At 37.5% G+C, this 24,948-nt stretch overlaps 1 protein-coding gene across 12 annotated transcripts in view; it reads right to left on the reverse strand.

Annotated features, from left to right (window-relative positions):
* MTMR3 (myotubularin related protein 3) overlaps positions 1–24,948 on the reverse strand; it is a 161,935-nt gene that overhangs the window by 93,065 nt on the left and 43,922 nt on the right. The gene's annotated exons all lie outside the window — the stretch shown is intronic.

Genomic DNA, 24,948 nt, shown 5'->3' on the forward strand with positions numbered 1-24,948 from the left:
CGTATAAATTTAGGTTAATCACTTCTCAGTGCTCAATGCAAACTCTTGACTTCCCAGTTTAGAACATATCTGGCTTTCATCTTTCCCCATACATCCAACTCAGCTACTATTAAACCACTTTACAAATTTTTTAAACCCCTATGTTTTGACGATCCATCTTCTAAATTATTCCTTTGCCACTCAGTGGGAAGATCCAAGAACCACTTCAAGTTTTTTTAGAATTCTAATTTCATCTTAAGTTTTCATGCAACCTGAACAGAGGTATAATTTTTTTTTAGTATATTAAAAAATATTTAAGATTATCACCAGGATGAGATGGCAGTTTGAAGTGATTCAACGTTTGTCCAAGGATCTTCATTCCAGCATTGGTGCATGTTTCTCCTGCTTCCATTCTTTATCTAATGCTTCTCTACCTAGATACAGAAGAGTCAAGCTGGCTAGGCGGCGGTGGCTCACACCAGTAATCATAGCACTGTGGGAGGCCAAGGCGGGGGACTGCCTGAGCTCAGGAGTTCAAGACCAGCCTGAGCAAGAGTAAGACGCCATCTCTAAAAACTGCCAGGCGTTGTGGTAGGCACCTGTATTCTCAGCTACTTGGGAGGCTGTGGCAAGAGAATCACTTGAGCCCAAGAATTTGAGGGTACTGTGAGCTTTGACACCATGGCACTCTACCAAGAGTGACAAAATGAGACTGTCTGGGAAAAAATAAAAAGGGTCAAGCTGCCTTTTAGTTCACTATAAAACTAATGAGACTATACAGTGTAAGTTAAAACACTTTTCACCGTAGGATGAAGTCACAATAATGCATTTGATCACCGTATTTCACAAAATATCTTAAAAGTACACCTTGACCTCTAGCATATCAGTTCACACTGTAACCCTCACTGCAGTCTATCCTACATCCCAAGGTAACTTCCTTAAAGTCTACCTATATAATCAAAGCCCACTTTTTAGCTGGACAGAATTCATACACACAAAATATTACAGAATTCTAAGCAGAAAACAATAGTTTAAGACATATTTAGTAATTCATATCACCAGTCCTACTGAAGATAAATTTAAAAGCTGTACAAAATATTTAAAATTTTCTTAAAAACAAAGAACTAAAAGACTCAAAAAATCAAAATTCCTAAAATACGGAAAACAAAAATTTTAACTAGGAAAATTCCAATTAAAAACCTAAGGTGCTACTAAATACTTTGTAGACTATCAAAAGTTAAAAACAGTGGAGACACCAAATGTTGATGAGGATGCAGAGCAACAGGAATTTTCATATACTACCAAAGGGCAAGTGAATTGAAAAGCCATTTTGGAAAACAACACAGCATTAAAGATACACATATACCGTGGCCTGTTAATTCTGTTCCTGGGCATATACCCTAGAGTGGAGATATACAGGGTATCCATAAAGTTGGTGTGCAATTTACTATGTTAAACTATTTTAAATTGCACATGAACTTTATGTCCACCCTATATAACAGATGAAACAGAATATTCATAGCAGCATTATTCATGGTAGCCCAAACCTGGAAACATCCAAATGTCGAGCAATAAAATCTGTAGTATATTCATACAGGGTGTCCATAAAGTTGGTGTGCAATTTACTATGTTAAACTATTTTAAATTGCACATGAACTTTATGGACACCCTATAGAACAGCAATAAAAACGAATACATTAGAGGAATACACACTACCACACAGGAATGCACAAAAGACAGAAAATATGTACAAAATGATTCTATTCATAACAGACAATATTAAACTCTTGCTGGCAATATATACATGGGTAACAAGACAAATAAAAACCAATGATTACCACAAAGACCAGGACAGTGGTTAGTTATTTCTCAGAGGAAAAGAGAAGGATATGAGTAAGGAACAGAGGCCAAAGCAGCCTTCTGTCTGCAGGTGATATCCTATTTCTTGGCCTGAGTGATGGTGACATTGAGTGCTCATTTTATAATCATTTATTACACTGTATATACAACAGCATTTCACCCACTTTGATGTATATCATATTTTACTATAAAAGGTATGCTAAAAAAGACAACTTGGCTGTAATCCTAGCAGTCTGAGAGGCCAAGGCAGAAGGATCACTTGAGCTCAGGAATTCAAGATAGAAAAATTAGCTGGGCACGTGCACATCTGTAGACCCAGCTACTCAGGAGGCTAAGGCAGGAGAATTGCTTGAGCCCAGGAGTTTAAAGTTGCGATAAGCTGCCATAATACATTCTTAGACAGGATGACAGATTAAGACTCTGTTCTCCCCAGAAAACAAAACAAAAAAACATAGAAAGAGAGATGAATGCATGGGTGGTATAACTTTCATGGGAGATGAAACTTGTGGTGGTATAACTTTTGGAGCAAGGGAAGGAGATTTGAGGGACTTCAATTAACTCTGGAGAAAGGGAACAAGGTCTTATGGGATGGGAGTGGGGAAATAAAACAACACTGAAGAGAGCAAAATAAATTTCACAACTCTAAAGAACAGTGCCCACTTTGCAAAAGTCATGCTGCCTGTGCATGTCCTGAGGATAGTGGTATTCATTCAGAAGACCACAAATCCTAAAATCGCCCTTACAAATTGATGAAGGAGTGCAAGGAGAGAAGAACAAGGGGACCCCCCCACCAAACTCTGAAGGCACAGGCTTAGCTAAAGTAATGATGATAATCAGCCACTGTCCATCCCCTCGTTGCCTGGTAATAGTGCCTCCTTGTTTTCATCCAGTTAGTAGTTATAACCTTTTCCACATAATCTGGTACTTGCAAAGATTCTTAACTTTTCTCTATAGGTAACACTACCTTTTGGAACCCTAAAGGAAGTTTTTAAGATATCTTCCAGACCTTGAATTCCAGTGAATTAGCTAACCCATCCTGACCAGCAGCTCATACCAACCAATTTGATTGGAATCATAACCCCAGAAGCTAAAGTACAAGAAGATAATTTTCAGACTCCTATAATTATGCCCCCAACTTAGCCAAATAACAAACCTAATTTCCTAATCTCCCCTATCAAACTATCCTTAAAAACTTTTTCTCCCCAATTCTTGGGGAGGACGATTTGAGAAATTCCTCCTGTCTCTCTGATTAGCACTAGGAGAGATAAACTCTTTCTCTGACATAAACCCTGCTGTCTGGATATTGGCTTTCGCTTGGGCAGTGCACAGATAAACCTGGTTGGCTGGAGGTTTATCTTTGCCCTATGCTTACCCAACTTGACTCAGTATCTCCCTATTCATTTCTTGTCTTCTTCCTACCCCCTAAGATGAAAAGAAACAAAGTCAGACATTTCCCCCTACCACGACCAAAACGTGAATTCATGTGAGGCTTCTTGGGCAAGTGTAAAATATTGCATAATTAACAAGACCCCATATATACAAAACATATTTCTAAAACAATCAGCTGGGTATGGTGGTACACAGAATACTACTTGAGCTCTTGAGTGGGAGGCCGCAGTGAGCTATAATCACGCCACTGCACTTCAGCCTAGGTGACAGTGTAAGACTCTGCCTCAAAAGAAAGAAAAAAAAATACAGCAGCACGAGTTAGTTCTCCCCTGAAACAAGTTCTTGAGGTGAATAAGAGTAAAGGGAATAAGTATATAAAGACATGATCAAAAGCAACCATTTAACACTATTCTGGTTGTTCTGAGCTCTAAGACCCTTCTAGTTCTTGCCTTAAATAGGCTGCCCACATGAGGAGGAAGAGAGGAGGAATAAAAGCAAAATGCCAGTAAGTATCATGTCTCTATCATATTCTGAGCTATAATAAGAACTGAGACATAATAAAATAACCCTTTAAGTCATGGGATACAAATTCAAAGTAGAGTACCTGCAATAGTCATAATATACTAACTCCTTCTTGGTCCAACATGCTTTTCCCAAAATCTTCAGCTAAAATTTCTATGAAGGGAAGGAAAACCTTCACTAACTTATAGATATTTAATGAGTGGCAAAGGTAGACAAAAAAAATACACACATCGTATAGCCAGAGGTGTCATGGAAGGGCCAATATATTCAAACTTTAAAGGCATTCAAAAGGCAAACTTGATTGAGTTTATGAATTTAAGGAATACATTAAAAGGCCAGGTGCATGGGCGGCGCCTGCGGCTCAAGGAGTAGGGCGCCGGTCCCATATGCCAGAGGTGGCGGGTTCAAACCTAACCCCGGCAAAAAACCACAAAAAAAAAAAAAAAAAAAAAAAGGCCAGGTGCAACGGCTCATAAATAATCCTAGCACTTTAGGAGCCAATGCAGGAGGATTGCTTGAGGTCAGGAGTTCTAGACCAGTCAGAGCAACAAAAAGAGAGACGCTGTTCTTACAAAAGATAAAACAATGAGCCAGGCCTGGCAGCATACACCTACAATCCCAGCTATTTGGGAGGCTAAAGCAAGAGTGTCACTTGAGCCTTGATGTTTGAGGGTGCACTGATAATGCCACTGCACTCTAGCCCCCAGTCTGGGAGACAGAGCAAGACTGTCTCCAGAGGGGAAAAAAGGCCTCTGGCCAGTTATCTTGCTATGTGCCTGTTAGTTCCAGCTACTCGAAAGGATCACTTGAGCCCAGGAGTTTTAATCCAGCCTAAGCAATGTAGTGAAAACCTGTCTCTATTCAAAAAGAAAAAAAAAAAAAAACGTTTATTGTTTAGTGAGTACAGAGATTCTGTGGGATAATGAAAAAGTTCTGGAAGTAGTAGTAATAGTTATGTAACATTGTGTATTTACTTAATGCCACTGAATTACACATTTTAAAATGGTTATATGGCAGTAAATTTTGTTACATATATTTTCCCACAAATTTTTTTTTTAATTTTAAAAACCTCTACTTATCAAAAGATATCATTAAGATGAAAAGGACAGTCATATGAGAAATATTCACAAATCAGTCATTGTGGAAATGCAAATGAAAACCACCATCAGATACCCTTTTAAATCCATTGGAATAAGTAAAATTAAAGAGACAGGCAAGAATCACGGTGGTAAGAATACTGAGTAATTGAAACTCATACATGGCTCATGAAGTATAAAATAAATAGCATCACTGCTGTAGAAGACAGTTTGACAACTCTTTATGAAATAAAACATACATCTATCCTATAACTCAGTAATTTGTTTCCCAGGTATTAACTCAAGAGAAGTAAAAAGCACATACTCACAAAAAGGCTTGAACAAATGTTCACAGCAACTTTATTCATAAGAGCCCAAAACTGGAAACAACCCAAAATATCCAGTAACAAATGATCAGATAATCAAATTGTCCTATATTCCTATAATGGACTACCACACTCAGCAATAAAAATAAAAAGCTACTTATTGATACTTAACATGAATGAATCTCAAAAGTATTGTTGACTCAAAGCAACACGTTACAAAAGAATAAATATTGTATGATTCCATCTGGATGAAATTCAAGAACAAACAAAACTAATCTACAGTGGTAGAAACCACAATAGTAGTTTGGGGTGGGGGAAAGGGAGACTAACCAGAAAGGAAATTGAAGGAATTTTCTCTTTCTCGTGAAGTAAAAGTTCTATATCATGACTGAGGAATTAGCTACACTGCTGTAAACATTTACTGAAACCAACTACATACTTATATCTGTGCATTTCACTATGTAAATTGTATTTTTAACTTTTAAAATCCTAGAATAGTGCCCTAAAACACAGGCTTTAGCCCAGGGGTGGGGAACGTTTTTCATGTCAGAAACTCACATTAATTTAGCTGTAATCAAATAAGGACACATTCAAGGAACTTCAATTAGATATTTGTGCACTTAAAAATGTACATTTTGTAAAAGCTTACTATGTACTTAATTTTAAAAAATGAAAACTTAAGTTTTTAGATGACAATCACTTTTTAACTGAAGATGACACAAAGCATCAATGACATAAAATGTACTTTTAAAGTACACAGCTTTCGGCTCAGCACCTGTAGCTCAAGTGGCTTAAGCTCTAGCCACATACACCAGAGCTGAAGGGTTCGAATCCTGCCCAGGCCTGCCGAACAATACTCAAGAGGCTAAGGCAAGAGAATCACTTAAACCCAGGAGTTGGAGGTTGCTGTGAGCTGTGACGTCACAGTACTCTACCCAGGGTAACAGACTGAGGCTCTGTCTCAAAAAAAAAGTACACAGCTTTCACTAGAAGGCCTTCCTTCCAAATTCATCATTAAGGCAAATGCTCAGAAAGTAATTAATTAACTCTATAAGCAAAAGTGATGTAACTTCTTTTTAACATTATATAATTTATTTAAAGTTAAAAAGTGATAAACATGGGGCGGCGCCTGTGGCTCAGTGAGTGGGGCACTGGCCCCATATACCGAGGGTGGTGGGTTCGAGCCTGTCCCTAGCCAAAGTGCAACAAAAAATAGCCAGGCATTGTGGTGGGCACCTGTAGTCCTACCTACTTGGGAGGCTGAGGCAAGAGAATCACCTAAGTCCAAAAGCTGAAGATTGCTGTGAGCTGTGATGCCATGACACTCTACCTAGGGTGGCAAAGTAAAACTCCATCTCTTAAAAAAAAAAAAAAAAAGTGATAAACATAATTTTGCATAAAGATCTGCTAAAGCACACTTTTAGTAATCCAAAGGAAATTGGTTAGCTCAAATGGCCAAAAGACTATTTACTTTGGGATTTTCTTGATAATTTTAAAGTTAACTAATCTTTTAATGACTTTGCTGTGCCTGCTTTGTGTTGGAAAGCATTTGAATATTTGGTTGCAGCACAGAGCTTTAGTCAATCTTTGAGATGAATATTGGTCATCTGTGACCTTCAGAGCATCTTCATTGGGTTAGGTAAGAGAATGGTAGATTCATAAACAAGAAAGCATTCTTGTATTTTCAAAGCAAGAAAGCATTTTTCGAGCATATTGCTGAATGTGTGGATCTTCTACCACATTTTCCCCATATTTCAACTGATTCTTTCTTAGCATCAAATAATGACTTTAAAATGTCATCTAGTCTAAAGTTCTTTAGGTGTTTGGTGATAACAACTAGGTGAGACTAAAGTGGTAATTTGAGTGTGACGTTAGGATTCTCAAATTTCTCAAAAGGAAATTTCAGATGAACATATCAGGTGATTTGAATGGTACAACAAATCACCCCCAGATGGGATTGTCTGGTTGTGGGAAAACAAACTCAGGGCCCTCACTGATTTTGCATTAAGGCAAATTATATAATTATTTCATTATACATTACAATGCAACAGTAATAGACACTTTAATTGTATTCTCCAATTAATATGTCTATAACAGCTGCATGTTCAAATGATTCACGTATGTCACCTTGCTCAATGACCTCTGCTAACTGGGGAAAATGAAGTGCTTTTTAAAATGACAGCTTTTTTCAAAATACACGGATTTGCCTCGTATCATACACACAATTTTACCTTCCAAATAAATATTCAAGTTGTTTTGATTTGACAGGGTATCCCACAGAAATGCTGCGTTCCTGTATAAATCTTTCAATAATTCACACCACTGATTCTGTCCTTCATAAGGTTTCGTATCTGTTCTTGCCAAGATAAAATTCTGGGTTAACAACACCCATCCCTGCCATGGCAATCCCTACTGAATACCGCATCCTTCAACTTCTTAGCATATTACTAAACTGAGGCCACTGGACTGTATTTGCACTAATATAGTTAACGATACGTAACTTGTTGCAAATCCACCCCGGGCCAGCTAAACAACAATGACCACTGCAACAAAAAATAGTCAGGCGTTGTGATGAACGCCTGTAGTCCTAGCTACTTGGGAGGCTGAGACAAGAATCGCTTGAGCCCAGGAGTTGGAGGTTGCTGTGAGCTGTGACACTACAGCACTCTACTGATAGCAACATAGTGAGACTCTGTCTCAAGGGGGGGAAAAAAAAGTAGCTTTTTTAGAGATTTTCACGATGTAAGATACAATGAAAAGAAATGAGAGTTTCTGGGTCTTTTTTTTTTTTTTTTTTTGAGGAAAAACATCTATATTTCTACCTCTAGATGACAATGATTATTTGCTTTAAAATATCAGTTTCTCCATTTTGGTCCATTTCTATCTTTAGTTTCTGGGTCTTTTAATACTTTGTTATGTATGCAATGAACCTGCAGTCCCCAACCCCCAGGCTGCAGACCAGAACCAGGCCACACACACAAGGTGAGCAGCAGGTGAATAAGCGAAGCTGCATCTATATTTATAGCCATTCCCCATCACTTGCATCACTGCCTGAGCTCTGCCTCCTGTCAGATCAGCAGGGGTATTAGATTCTTACAGAAGCATGGACCCTACCACAAACTGTGCATGCGAGGAATCTACGTTGTGTGCTCCTTTATGAGAAATCTATAGCCTAATGATCTGAGGAGAAGCTGAGGACATAAGCAACACACTTCAAGGTTCACTGTTTCCCATCACCCCCAGATGAGATTGTCTGGTTGTGTGAAAACAAACTCAGGGCCCCCACTGATTTTGCATTGAGGTGAGTTATATAAATTATTGCATTATACATTACAATGTAATAGTAATAGAAATAAAGTGTTCACTAAATGTAATGTACTTGAATCATCCCGAAACCACCAAAACAATCTTCCATGAATTAACCATGGTCCCTTAGTGCCAAAAGGTTAGGAACTACTGCAATGTTTTCCCTTCAAGTTTTCCTGTCACAGAAAGTGCACCATCACTAAGTTTACCAAATTCAGTCCAATTTTGACATTTATCTTAGTATCTAGTCCCTGTGTTCTGTTCAAGAATCCCCAAAGTAACTCTTTGTAACAAAGAAAATCTTCTGTTATGACTCCAATTAAGTATAAACCTACACTGAGTCGGGAGTATCAGATGATTCATCCAAAGCAACTGAAAAATGTATTTTCCTTTTAAAGTACCCTGTTTCCCTAAAAATAAGACATCCTCCGAAAATAAGACCTACTTACAGGAAAGATAAGACGCCCCCTGAAAATAAGACCTAGCGCATCTTTGGGAGCACACCTTAAAATAAGTCTTATTTTCGGCGAAACAGGGTATTACACAAAGTTGTTCTATTAAGTTGAAGGCTAATTCATGCTGCTGATCAAGTTATGGTTCTCCTTGAAAGAGGCAGTTGTTTATATTTTGAAACATTATTTACAACTTTAACAATGCATTCTTTCACAATTTCTACAACACTAAATGGCTTCCCTTTTTTTCCAAATAAAGGGCATTATTTCCCTGGCATTATTTCCAGGTCTTATTGCTGCTTGAAAGAATTGTCATTGTCTTCACTTTTCATCTTTTAATTTCTGTAATACAACCTTTCCCATCTCTCTCTCTCTAATTTAAAATACTTGCAGTCCTTATGATGAAATTCAGTGCTTAATGAGACTGAATCTCCCGCTTCCTCCTCCCCCCGCCCTTTTTGAGACAGTCTCTTACTCTGTTGCCTGGGCTAGACAGAGTGTGGCAGCGTCACCCTAGCTCACAGCAACTTCAAACTCCTGGATTCAAGCAATCCTTATGCCTTAGTCTCCCAAGTAGTACTATAGGTACCTGCTACAATGTCCAGCTAATTTTTTTTAGTTTTTTAGAAACAGGGTCTCACTCTTGCCTAGTCTAGTCTTGAACTCCTATTCATTAAAAAAATCTATTTTCTTCCTTCAGCATTTCAGTCTCCTTTGACACAATGGGTTATTAAACAGACAAAATTTTTAAAAAACTGTTGAGCTGAGCAACTATTCACAAATTCCACTTCAAATAGAAACAGAGTATACCACTGTCAAAAGCTAATACAGACGGGCATACTCTACTCTCATAAACTCTCACCAACCAGCCTCGTGTGGCAGCGACACCATCAGGCAGGGAAATTAAAACTAAATTACCAGGGTGGCGCCTGTGGCTCAGTGAGTAGGTCACCGGCCCCATATACCTAGGGTGGCGGGTTCAAACCCGGCCTCAGCCAAACTGCAACCAAAAAATAGCCGGGCGTTGTGGCGGGCGCCTGTAGTCCCAGCTGCTCGGGAAGCTGAGGCAAGAGAATCGCGTAAGCCCAAAAGCTTGGAGGTTGCTGTGAGCCATGTGACGTCATGGCACTCTACTGAGGGTGGTAAAGTGTGACTCTGTCTCTACAAAAAAAAAAAAAAATTAAAAAGAAAAAAAAAACTAAATTACCAGTGTAGCAGTTGTCCATTTAGTAGCCGTCAATTTAGCCCTAATGTTCTAAACTATGCTGGTCAATCTGGAAGGATTATTTCATTGAAACTTATTTTATTCTTTGGTATTTTATATATGTTCATTTTAAAATAAAAATATAAAAAACAAAAATGTAACATAAAAGTATCTCTTCTGTAAAATTAGGATTCAGTCAAAAGGCCAAACTTCAGGACCTAGAAGGAGATTCGGTTTTCAGTCTGCAGGTTCCCTACCCCTGTACTAACCCTAAACCAAAAGTAGTGTGGTGTCTTTAGAAAAGAATGCATAAGATCATGTGCACTATTCTCCCAAGGTCGCCAGTATTATCTATTTCAAATCTTTCTCTCTCAGGAAATGCATATGAATTCCTGGTTTCCCCTCTAAGCAAATGGGTAATCATTTACAGGGGACCGGAGTTTTGGACAAAGTCTAAGGCTCCTTGAAGATACTAAAATTTCCATAAATTTAACTAGACTCCAAGGAGATCAAGTTCATGACATACAAGGACAGTGCTTTATGATGGCATCAGTCACCTAGTACTTTTAGTCAAGTGTTCAATCACTTGCTAGTGTGTCGGTATCAAGCAATAATTTAAAAAATTAAAAGGAATAAGAAAGTTAGACTTTAGAGATGTTCTAATTTCCTAATTGACAGGAATAAAAAGGGTTCTAGCTTCAGTTCCCATCAAATTTCTTATCCATTAAATATACATATGGTGTACCAGAATGTTTATTGTAGCCCAATTCATAATTGCTAAGTCATGGAAAAAGCCCAAGTGTCCATAGATCCATGAATGGATTAATAAATTGTGGTATATGTACACCATGGAATATTATGCAGTCTTAAAGAAAGATGGAGACTTTACCTTTCATGTTTACATGGATGGAGCTGGAACATATTCTTCTTAGTAAAGTATCTCAAGAATGGAAGAAAAAGTATCCAACGTACTCAGCCCTACTATGAAACTAATTTATGGCTTTCACATGAAAGCTATAACCCAGTTATAACCTAATGGGGGAAGGGGGAAAGGGAGGGGAGGGAGGGGGAAAAGATGGAAGGAGGGAGGGTGATTGGTGGAACTACACCTATGGTGCATCTTACAAGGGTACATGTGAAACTTAGTAAATGTAGAAATGTCTTAACACAATAACTAAGAAAATGCCAGGAAGACTATGTTAACCAGTGTGATGAAAATGTGTCAAACGGTCTATAAAACCAGTGTATGGTGCCCCATGATTGCATTAATGTACACAGCTATGATTTTTTTTTTTTTTTTTTGTAGAGACAGAGTCTCACCCTATGGCCCTCCGTAGAGTGCCGTGGCCTCACACAACTCACAGCAACCTCCAACTCCTGGGCTTAGGCGATTCTCTTGCCTCAGCCTCCCGAGTAGCTGGGACTACAGGCACCCGCCACAACGCCCGGCTATTTTTTGGTTGCAGTTTGGCCGGGGCTGGGTTTGAACCCGCCACCCTCGGTATATGGGGCCGGCGCCCTACCGACTGAGCCACAGGCGCCACCCCACAGCTATGATTTTAATAAATAAAAATAAATATACATATGGTAATACTATTATTAACAGTTATAGCTGCTATCTGAAAGTCCACACCAATTACTTTTTTTTTTTTTTTTGTAGAGACAGAGTCTCACTTTATGGCCCTCGGTAGAGTGCCATGGCCTCACACAGCTCACAGCAACCTCTAACTCCTGGGCTTAAGCGATTCTCTTGCCTCAGCCTCCCGAGTAGCTGGGACTACAGGCGCCTGCCACAACGCCCAGCCATTTTTTGGTTGCAGTTCAGCCGGGGCCAGGTTTGAACCCGCCACCCTCGGTATATGGGGCCGGCGCCTTACTGACTGAGCCACAGGCTCCGCCCTACCAATTATTTTCCTTATTGTATAAAATGGCCATGTTATATACCTTCATACACATAAAAAGTCACTCCAGGATTTTGTCTACTTTTAAAACTTTGAACAGTTTCATTGAAACATGACACCTCCAGAAATCAATTTCACTCACTGGAAAAACTAGCATGTGGCTATTACCAAAAGCAGTTTCAGCTAATCTCAATTACCATCCCTGAAAACGTTGATAGGGTTATCTCAACAGGGAGGTTATGAAAGTCACAACTCTACAAGACTTCAATGCCTGAATATAATAAATTATAGGTCTCAGTAAAGTCCCTTTCCCATCTTTTGGATCCACAGTGTTTTGTATTTATCTTATGTAAACCCATAACAAGAATAGTTTGAACCATGATATTCCTTAACCAGATCTTAAGTTAGAAAACAAAATACTATAAAAGTTTATTTTAAATTCTAGTACAGATGTATTTTTTTCAACAAAACATCACAAAATATATAATTATGCAACAAAATTAGAAAATATAGTTTTCTAAATCACCTAAAGAACTAAATCCATTAAACAGTACAAGGCCACCTTCATGGGCAGGTGACCCACGTAGTCACATAAGGTTCCATCTGTACTTGGTTTAACATTCAGCTGTAGCCACTTTAAAATTCTGAACTATTTTTGAGCAAACAACACCCTGCACATTATACAGCTAGCCTTGAGAAGAAACTTCTGCCAGAAAAATAGGAAAACAATTTACACTAATGAAGAAAAATTCATCCCTGGGCTCACAAATCAATATAAATTTTTTTCTCCTGAATATAACCAGAAATACAAATATGGTTCCAAATCAGAATCAGAAAGGTCAGTTCCTATTGAAGCATCAACGCAGTACAGAATAAGAGAAAAATATAGAGAATTTACCAAGGCAAATAAATGGCTATTGAATTGAAAAGTTGATGTCCATTAAGTAATGTTCTACTGCAGATTACCACTATTAAACAGTAACATTAAAGCCACTGGCATTTTCAAGAAGTTAACAAAGCAAGAAATCCATTCTAAAACTAAATGTTTATTAAATAACCTCAAGCCATGCATTGCTTTCTACCCACTTTCTTAAGCCTACTTTGGCATTTACACAATCTAACCGGAAAGAGTCAAGAAATCAGGTTTTCCATAAATTCCCAGGTTCACCATCTTTGGAGGTGGCATCTAATACAGGAAAAAGCTCCAAAGCAGGAAGGAACTCTACTTGCCCTGCATTACTGGGCTGTAAGTTTACGATGTTATGGGTACCCTCACAAACAGAGCAAATATAAGAGCAAAGAAGCAAAAAGATGACTGGATAAGACAATATGGTTCACGTGACCAGTATATTAAAGGAGACTGCAGCTACTACCTAAAAGTTACCAAACATGATCAAACTATCTAAATTTCCAAAAAATATTATTGTGGGGTTAGACATTAGCCATATTAAAGAATCTTTTATTCTTCTTGAACCTAATTTTGTTCTACATTGCAATTGCAGGTAAAAAAATGAAAGAGATGCAAACCTATCTAAGGGATTTCAGAATGAATCACTAAGTTCTGTGTTCTTTGAAACTGTCCTCCTCAAAGGAAGCCAGGAGAGAAAAGATTATTCAATTGGACAGTAAACTTCATCAGAAAGCAAATTATTTTGTAAAGGTTAGGATTTAAGACTAGTTACCATGCTTTTCTTCCTTTATTCTACTCTCCAAGATCTGTGGCTGTATTCTTTACCTCAGATGGCCTTGTAGAAGAATATAACTTTCCCTTTTACTCTGCCCTACCACTTCAGTTCCTCCTGTGTTAAAACTGCAACAAAAAAATAGCCGGGCATTGTGGCAGGTGCCTGTAGTCCCAGCTACTCGGGAGGCTGAGACAGGAGAATTGCCTAAGCCCAGGAACTGGAGGTTGCTGTGAGCTTTGACGCCACAGCACTCTACCAACGGTGACAAAGTGAGACTCTGTCTCAAAAAAAAAAAAGCTTTCGGGGGAATACTAGTGTTTAAGATAAGAATTAAAAACGTGTACTGGCAGAGTAAAGAATATTTTTTAACACATACTTACATAGCTTTAGATTCAGCCTACCCCTGCCTCAAAACCCAATTCAGGCATCTATCAGTTCTATATTGAGGACTAAGTGAGCTAATACATAGAAGCACTTAGAAGTGTACCTTGCACTTAATAATTACATACATATTAGCTATTACCACTACTGTCCTGTTGTGGAGCAATAATTAGTTACACTATATACTCTCTAGGTATGTTTTCAGCTCTCAAAACAAATATTATCTCCTCTGAACCAACAATCTCATAGGATTATTGGAAAACAAGCTACAGTACATCTTAAAAGCTCTTAAAAGGTCTTTATTATAGAACTGTCCATTTCTTAGTTCACAAGAGAACTACAATTAAAACATATTCCACATAAACTTCTCTTTAAATACTATAATAGAATATATACCTAATAAAAAGTACTCTGGATAGTTAAGTATTACTTTGTTAAGCAAAACCAAACTCCAAATAAATATTTTCATACTTGAGCATATTTTTTGAACTATGTACCAATCACCGTGCTATGTACTTCCATGCATTAGCTCATTTAATCCTCATAGGGCTGCTGAAGTAGGTGCTACTTATCCCCTTCTAACAGTAAGGGCTTCAAGTTTCCTAAAGATTAAGTGACTTGCCCAAGGTCAAAGAGCTAGAATGTTTCTAGATTCTAAAATGTCAGAGTACAAGGGATACCGCATCATGATGTGATGAGATCTGCACGCCCCAGTTTTCCCAAAACAATGATAGTTTTCTCAAATTCTCCAAATACTACAATCTTCAATAAAGTACTGAGATTTAGATACTAACAAAAAGGGATCTCTTATTACAGACTTTATATTAAAACCCAAATATGGCAAGGGAAAACTCCAGAAGTCATAGGCACAAGAGAAAAACTGGGCTCTGCGATACCCAGACAGAGCATGACCTTCTTCAAGTACTCTGAGTACTTAAGTACTTGACAGTTGCTCATTTGGTTAGATATGTGCTAAGACCTTTAGCGTCCTGAGTTTCATTTTCACAAGCAAGTTTATTTACTTCCATAGATATTATACATAATATAAACATCTTTATTCATAAATCAACTACCCTAAAAAACATACTATTATAGGGAGAACAGGTAGGAAAATAAAGGTGGCTGGATAAGCACAAATGGAGCATCTTTGTGGGAGATGAGCGGAAGGAGGAGAAGGGACAGGGAGAGAGGGAAAGGAAAAGAAATATCTGCTCTGTTGAGGTTATGGCATTATCTGTATGTACAAAAGACAAAATTACCATCGACAGACTAAAATCTGATTACAATCTCTTAGTTCAAAAACTATGTGAATATACTAGAAGATAGCATACCCAGGGACAACCATCCAATGAAACACAAATGCAGGTCAACAAGATATGTTAATTCTCAAATATCAAAAGACTTGGGCAGCGCCTGTGGCTCAAGGAGTAGGGTGCCGGTACCATATGCCGGAGGTGGCAGGTTCAAACCCAGCCCCGGCCAAAAACCACAAAAAAAAAAAAGACTTAAAGAAGCGACATTTACATTTAGTTAAGGTGACTAAAAACACACTAAAAATTCTTACGGTATAGGAATCTGAGGTAATGTGTGAACACTTTGCAAGCTGTGAGATATATTCACGAACGTGGATATAAATCATCCTCAAAATTAATCTGTAAAAACCCTCCTTCCCCTCATCTCCCACAGAGATTGTGGTTATATAAGAAAATGTCCTTATTCTTGGGGAATAAATGCTCAAAATTTTTTTTTTTTTTTTTTGTAGAGACAGAGTCTCACTTTATGGCCCTCGGTAGAGTGCCGTGGCATCACACGGCTCACAGCAACCTCCAACTCCTGGGCTTAAGCGATTCTCTTGCCTCAGCCTCCAGAGCAGCTGGGACTACAGGCGCCCGCCACAACGCCCGGCTATTTTTTGGTTGCAGTTCAGCCGGGGCCAGGTTTGAACCCACCACCCTCGGTATATGGGGCCGGCACCTTACCAACTGAGCCACAGGCGCCGCCCTAAATTCTCAAATATTTAAGGCAAAGGGGCACACAGTGCCTCTCCCTTACAAATAATTCAGGGGAAAAAGGGAAAGAGAAATGATAATGCATATGAACCAATGTAAGCAACCAATGATGAAGACGACTAGGAATTCCTTATTTCTATAAACTTTATGAATTTCAAATTATACTATAGCAAAAAATTATTTTTAATAATCTCAAACAACTGGGGGACATGGTAGAAGGTGGCATGCATCTATCCTCTCAGCTACTCAGGAAGCTGAGACAGAAGGATCCCTTATGCCTGTAAGTTCAAATCCCATCTGGGCAACACAGTGAGACCTCTGTCTCTAAAAATAAGTATTTTTAATTTGAAAGAAATGACAGAAGACAAATATTTGTCAAATTAGGTTGAGGTACATGAACGTTCATTATATTAATTCACTATTCTTTTACTTTTTGGGTATTTGCCTTATGATAAAACCCAAATTAAAAAGAATGTTGTACTCTAGTTCTATGTACACTCACTCTGGCCATAAGGAATGCTGCATAAGACGATCTTCGAACAATGCTATTAATCGTCTAAATCATGTAATTTGTCTTGCTCCCTTCCATGCCTTCCAAGCAACCCTTTGATCATATCTTAACTAATAGGTTAGTTATGTCACAATTCAGTGCTGTTAAATTTAAATCAGAAAAAAAAAAAAAACATTTTGAAAAGAACTTTTACCATGAAACTAAGGGGATAAAAGGCACTATAGTGACAGTAGACAAAACTGATTATTCTTAAAGGGTTTGTATTGACTGAGAAAGAATAGAAGAGAACCTTAAGGGGCAGAGATATAAATGTTCTGTATATCTTAATCTGGGTGTAGTTACATGGGCATACAAAAAATTATCAAGCTTTAAAAATTTTATACTTTATTATATGTATATCATATCTCAATTTAATTAGAGAACAAACAAGAAGTGCTTAGGGTACTGAGAACTTCCTGGTTCAAATCCAAAACCTACAATGTAACAGATTGAAATAGATAACACTGGCATTTAGATTTATAACCAGTCTTTGTAATCGTAGTCAGCATGAGACTACATTGAGACAGACATTTTTTTCCAAAAGAATAACCATTACAGAATTTTGAGTAGAAGGTGTGCTGTGATACTAAGGTACATGTAAGGAAAAATGAAGGGGGCAGCGCCTGTGGCTCAAGGAGTAGGGCGCCGGTCCCATATGCCGGAGGTGGCGGGTTAAAACCCAGCCCTGGCCAAAAACCACACAAAAAAAAAAAAAAAAGAAAAAGAAAAATGAAGACCTGGCTGTCAGGAGCTTATACCAAACACGAAATCCTGATGAATCTGAACATTATTTTGTCTTACAAAAGGCTAGAAATCAAGTTAGATATACTTTGTCTCTTCCTTCCTCCCCTCTCCACTGTTTTACTCTCCTTTAAAAAAAAAAAACAACGACAAGGAAAATGAAGATTCCTTCTCCCTTTTGGAGAGGATTATGGAAATAGAAAAAAAATGTTTTTTAAACAGAGCTTTCACAAAGATACTTTGTAACTCTGAATGTTGTCCTTTGTTTAAAGCAATATCTGTATGTAAAGAACATAAACCAAAAAAATATGTAATGGATAACAGTACCATGAAACTAATATTTAAGAGGCAAGTATGGAAATAGATATGGTAGATCAGCTACTGCTATCTTCCTTCCACTGGGCTGTATCTCATTTCAGAGATTCAAGTACTGTTAACGTTGTTGTGTCAGTATTTCCACTGCAGAATTCAATGCAAAAAAATCTTTACTAGTGAAGCTACCAAGTCACATTCAGAAACAACCCTCAACTCTAGAGAAATTGAAATTTTTTAAACCACCAATTTTTTATTTTTTTGCAGTTTTTGGCCGGGGCTGGGTTTGAACCTGCCACCTCCGGCATTTGGGGCCAGCGCCCTACCCCTCTGACCCACAGGCACCATCCTAAAGTTAATCATTTTTAAGTTCACATTCTGTTTTGTTTTTTTGTTTTGTTTGTTTTTTTGAGACAGAGCCTCAAGCTATCGCCCTGGGTAGAGTGCCATGGCATCAAAGCTCACAGCAACCTTCAACTCCTGGGCTCAAGCGATTCTCCTGCCTCAGCCTCCCAAGTAACTGGGACTACAGGTGCCCGCCACAATGCCTGGCTATTTTTGGTTGCAGTCGTCATTGTTGTTTGACAGGCCCGGGCTGGATTCAAACACGCCAGCTCAGGTATATGTGGCTGGTGCCTTAGCAGTTTGAGCCACAGGCACCGAGCCTAAGTTCACATTCTTAATAACAAACTGGATATAATCATAAGCTCTGAAGTCCACATAAAAGGTCTGGGAATGACCATTTATATTAAATTCTATAAGAGGCAAAACTAACCTAATGACAAATCAAATCTGGATTGCTGGAGCAAGGAGAAGTGATGCAAAAGGGCACTTGAAATTCCTTGCAGTGATAGAAATATTCTGTATCTTGCTGGGTAGGGATTTTATAAGTATATACATTTTTCAAAATACACTGAATTTTGTGCAAATTTAGCTTAATAAATTGACTTTAAAAAGTAAAAAGGCCTGGGCGGCTCCTGTGGCTCAGTCGGTAAGGCGCCGGCCCCATATACCAAGGGTGGCAGGTTCAAACCCGCCCCGGCCGAACTGCAACCAAAAAATAGCTGGGCGTTGTGGCGGGCGCCTGTAGTCCCAGCTACTCGGGAGGCTGAGGCAAGAGAATCGCTTAAGCCCAGGACTTGGAGGTTGCTGTGAGCTGTGTGATGCCATGGCGCTCTGCTAAGGGCCATAAAGTGAGACTGTCTCTACAAAAAAAAAAAAAGTAAAAAGGCCAGCAAGTACAACAAAATTAAACATTTTTGTTCTTTAAAGAGCACAATCAAGAAATAAAAAAGACAACATGGGATAAAGGATTGTATCAAAATTTATAAAGAACTACATAACTCAACAAGCTAAGTTCTAAATAAAAAATGGGCAAAAGATCTGAATAAACCTATTTCCTCATTAAGGAACCACAAGTCAAGCCTACAATGAGATACCACTTCAAACCCACTAGAATGGCTAAGATCAAAAAGACTTAATAGCAAGTGTAGTTAAAAAAAAAAAAAAGTAGAGAAATTAGAACCATACTATATTGCTAGTAGGAATGGTATAATAATTCCATTATGGAAAAGAGTCTGGTAGCTCTTCAAATAGTTAAACATACAATTAAAAATATGATTTAGCAATTTCCCTCCAAAATACTCAAAAGAACAGAAAACATGTGTCTGCACAAAAATGTGTACATAAAGATTTAAAGCAACAGTATTCGTAACAGTTTCAAGAAAAGGAAACAATCCAATTATACTTTGATAGATGAATGAATAAACAAAATGTGGTATACCCACACAACAAAATATTACTCAGCCATTAAAAGAATGAAAGTCCCGATAACATGCTACAATGTTATCTAAGTGCTATATTAAAATTATGATAAATTAAAGAATCCAGACACAAAAGGCCACATATTGTATGATTCCATTTATTTAAAATATCCAAAATAGGTAAATCCATGGGAAAGTGAAGGAACAGCTACAGACTATAAGGTAACTTCTGGGCGTTCTGAAATTTCATAGTGATGACTGTGTAGTTCTGACTATGGTAAAAACCACTAAACTGTTCACTTTGAAAGGCTGAGTTTTATGGCCTATGAATTGTATCTCAAAAAAAGCTGTTTTTTATAAAAGGAAAACAAAAATAAGTAACAATTTTGCATTTTACTTCTTGGTTCTTTTTTTTCTTTTTTATTAAATCTTAACTGTGTACATTAATGCATTTATGGGGTACAATGTGATTTTATATACAATTTGGAATGCTTACATCAATGAGATTATCCTTTTAACATGAATTTGCAAATATCTACTCTAATTACTCAAGTTTAAATCAAGAGTTGATTTGATCCTTCCCATCAAGAGTTTGAGACCAACCTGAGCAAGAACGAGATCCCTTCTCTACAAAAAATAGAAAAGTTAGCTGGGCATGGTACCACTCCCCCATAGTACCAGCTACTTAAAGCTAAGGCAGGAGGATGGCTTGAGCCCAGAAGTTTGACATTGCTGTGACTTCTGATGACAATACTGTACTCTAGGCAGAGCAATGGAGAAAGATTGTCTCAAAAAAAAAAAAGAAGAAAGAAAGAAGAGGAAAAAAAGAAAACTATAAAATGCTGCTAAAAGAAATGAAAGAATACATGAATATACAGAAACACATCTCAGGTTCATGGATTAGAAGAAGACTTAATATTGTGAACATGTCAATACTACCCAGCGTGATCTACAGATTCAATGCAATCCCTATCAAAATCCCAATGACTTTTTCTGCAGAAACAGAAAAAAGTACAGACCAAAGGAATAAAATAGTCCAGAAATAAACCCCCCTTGCATATATGTTCAAATGATTTTTGGCAAAGATACCAAAACCATTTGATGAGGAAAGCACAATCTTTTCAACAAATGTTATTGAGAAAACTGGATACCCATATATAAGCATTATCTTATGTTTAGATCTTTATCCTAGATCTAAACATAAGAGCTAGAACTATGAAAGTCTTTAAAAAATAGAGGGAAAGTTTCATGACAATGCATTTGACAATTTCTTGGATATAACACCAAAGACACAGGCAAAAAATAAAAATAAAAAATTGTACTTTATCAAAATGAAAAACTTTTGTCCAAAGTGCACCATCAATAAAAAGGAATCACACATAACGGGAGAAAATAACTGCAGATCATATATCTGATATATGCGATTAGTATCCAGAATACATTTAAAAATTTCTACAACAATAACAGTCTCCAAAAGTAGGGGAACTTATTATTGCTTTGTGACCCCTCAGAATTCAAATGTTGAAGCTCTAACTCCCAATATGTCTGTATTTAGAGATGGGGCCTTTACAGATGTAATTAAAGTTAAATAAAGTCACACAAGGGAGCCCCAATCCAATAGGATTAATGTGCTTATAAGAAGGGACACCAGAGACCACATTCTTTAGGAAGAGCACCCTCACCAAAAGCCAAACCCTCCTGGAACTCTGATCCTGAGCTTTCTAGCTTCCAGAATTGTGAGAAAGCAAATTTCTGCTGTTAAAGCTGCTCAGCTTCTGGCATTTTGTTATGGCAGCCTAAAAGGACTAATACAAACTTGAATGTATGTTATTCTAAAAGAATACAGAAGACCAGTAAGTACAAAAGGCCAGCAAGTAAAAGAAAAGATGCCCAACATCATTAACCATGAGGAAAATGCAAATCAAAACCATAATGAGATACTGTTTTACACCTATTCAGATGGCTACTTAAAATTGTTTTAATTTTTTTTTTTTTTAAGTGTTGGCTAAGATGAATGGAGAACTGAACCAATTGCACCTTGCTGGTGAGAATGTAAAATGGTATAGCCCAGTGGTTCTCAACCTTCCTAATGCTGCAAGCCATTAATACAGTTCCACCTCTGGTATAACCACTGTAGAAAATGGTATGGAGACTTCTCAAAAAACTAAACATAGAATTATCATATGCTCAAACAATTCCACTTCTGAGTATATACCCGAAAGTAGTAAAAAGAGGGACATGACAAATGAACATTTGTACACCAATGTTCACAGAAGCATTAATCACAACAGTCAAAAAGTAGAAGCAACCGAAATGTCTATCCATCAATAGATGAATGGATATACAAAATGTGGTGTATACACACAAGAGCATTATTCCGCCTTTAAAAAGGAATTCTGGGGGTGGTGCCTGTGGCTCAAAGGAGTAGGGCGCCGGCCCCATATACCAGAGGTGGTGGAGTCAAACCCGGCCCCAGCCAAAAAATGGGGGGAAAAAAAGGTAATTCTGATACAACATGGATGAATCCTTAAGATATTATGCTAAGTGAAATTAGTCGCAAAAGGACAAAAACTGTATGATTCCACTTATACAGAGACAGGATAATTAAATCCACAGACAGAAAGTAGAATGGTGGCTGCCAAAGGGAAAAAAGTTCAGTTAGAGGGAGCTAACAGGGAATTAGTATTTAATGAATACAGAGTTTCAGTTGGGACAAACAACATTCTAGAGACAAAAGGTGGTAACAGTTGCACAACAATGAACACGCCACAGAACTATACAATTGAAAAAACAGTAAACTGAAACAAAAATTTCAGAAAATAAATGAATAATCCATTAAAAAATAAAATAAGATCCTATTCTCTCCCAAAAGAAACTCCAAAATATTAACAGGATGGGCTCGGCACCCGTAGCACAGTGGTTATGGCGCCAGCCACATACACCAAGGCTGGTGGGTTCAAATCCAGCCCAGGTAGCTAAACAACAATGACAACTGCAACAAAAAATAGCCGGTGTGTGGCAGGCGCCTGTAGTCCCAGCTACTTGAGTGGCTGAGGCAAGAGAATCGCTTAAGCCCAAGCATTTGAGCTTGCTGCAAGCTGTGATGCCACGGCACTCTACCAAGGGCAACATAGTGAGACTCTGTCTCAAAAAAAATAAAAATAAAAATAAAAAATTTAACAGGATGTTCATTAAAATAATACAGCATTACTACAAGACAACCCCCACCCAAAAAAAACACAATGGAGTTTTTGTTATGATTCCAACACATTAAATTTATAAGCTTTAAGTATTTAGAACAAACAAACTTAGTAAAATCTTAATTTAAAAAAAGCATGAGAAAATCAGAAGCAGAAGCAAAGTCTTTTTTTTTTTTTTTTTTTTTTTTTTTTTGTGGTTTTTGGCCGGGGCTGGGTTTGAACTCGCCACCTCCAGCATATGGGACCGGCGCCCTACTCCTTGAGCCACAGGCACCACCCCAGAAGCAAAGTCTTTAATGTTTAGTTTTAGTATTTGGAGGTGTCAATCTTTATATTGACACCAAATGCAATTTATACCTAATACTGTATGTAAAAGCTTAAGCAATTTATAGAGGATTTATACATAGGTTTTAAAAACAAAAAACAACTTTTTACCCTGGACTGTTCAGCAGAAAATATATTACTAAAAATAAATGAAAAATAAAAAAACTTAAATAGCTTTATCTATAATAGGTCTACAACACTGGTCTTGACATGATTTCCCTTGCCTAAGATTCTTTTCCAACCACTTAAAAAGTTTAAGGCAGTTCATTTCTCCATTAGCCAGAAAGGATGTGTTAATGACTGACATACCTATCAAGGACTACCATGGTTTCTAGTGCTATAATGAAACCTCTGATACATGGCTTTCTAGTCAGGTGTTGGTGATTTCCTATCGTTGGAGATTCACTGTATCTATAGGAGCTGCAGCTCTCTTAAGTTTGCCATGGCTGAACCAAGAAAGAAGACATAAGCAGATGTCTATACAAATTATGATTCCATGAAAGGTTTTCAGGACATGAGGAAAGCTAGTTATCTTTCAGAATGCAAAGGTATTTTGGAGTAAGAAATTGCTTTGAGGTGAATTACATACAAGTTGGTCACTGACCTGTGTTCATGAAACATGTATATATGGGCTAAATAAACAATTAGCACATACTATGGACAGTCCCCCAAAAAGCTGAAATATCAACCATACCTTTTATGTAGATGCAAAATATAAATATCCAAACAAAATCTAACAGTGAAATTTCTAAATACAACGTATCTTTGTTACCAAAACTGAACACACACAAAAGTCCAGCAAAATATTTTACTGAAATCTCACATCCAGACTTCAGCTTAAGCACCTGTATTCCTACAGCAGTGGTTCTCAACCTTCCTAATGCTGCAGCCCTTTAATAAAAGTTCTTCTGGGTTGTGACCCACAGGTTGAGACCCTCTGTCCTAGAGTCTTAATATTAGCCATAAATTTCCTGATGGGCTTTGTTTTACATAGTAAGACCCCAGCAAACTGTTCTTTCCTCTAGCTTATTATAGTTTAATTAGTAGAAATGAGTCACCTCAATTAACACAGTATGCAGTGATCTAATAATCCTTGTTAGCAAAAAAATTAACTAATAAGTTCACAAGTTATCTGATTAAATTTTGTGAAGCAAATTTCCTAAATCTTAAGAATAAAAGGAGCAGTGCCTGTGGCTGAAGGAGTAGGGCGCTGGCCTCATATACCAGGGGTGGCGGGTTTGAGTCTGGCCTCAGCCAAAACTGCAAAAAAAAAAAGAATAAAAGCACAAATAAGATGTACATATGAAGTCATCAGCCTATATCCTAATAAAGTTAAATATATGAAATACATTGTAAACATAATTATATTGGGTTGAGTTTAATCCAGAAAAATACTTCCTAAACATTAAAACTGAAACCGGAAGTATGCCCAAGAGTGAATATAAACAGTTCAGAATACACATTCAACTTCAACAGTCATGTCTTATTAAGTATGTATCACTGTTTTAAAACAGTTAATTTTTATTAACCTCTTACGGAGAAAACTTCCTGTCTTAGCAAGCTTTTGTTTTCAATGTACGTAAAAGTAGGCAGTTTAAATCACTTCACCTGATAATGTTAGCAAGAAATCCACAGCAAGAAAAAATGTCATTTACTTTTAATCTAAGTAGGTATAGTTACAATATTAAGAATTAAAATGTGCCTTGCTGAAGAATTAGGACAAGGTGGAGTCTAAAGAATTAGGACAAGTTGGTTTTATTCCAGGGTTACAGGTTTGGTCCAATATATGCAAATCTATAAATATAATACATCACATCAATAAAATAAAAGACCATATGTTTCTCTCAATTGATGCAGAAGAAACCTTTGATAATATCCTTTCATGATCAGAACACTTAAGAAAATAGCCATAGAAGGGACATTTCATAAACTGATAGAGGCCATCTACAGCAAACCCACAGCCAATAT

Source organism: Nycticebus coucang, chromosome 4 (genome assembly GCF_027406575.1).
Source record: "Nycticebus coucang isolate mNycCou1 chromosome 4, mNycCou1.pri, whole genome shotgun sequence".
Lineage (NCBI taxonomy): Eukaryota > Metazoa > Chordata > Mammalia > Primates > Lorisidae > Nycticebus > Nycticebus coucang.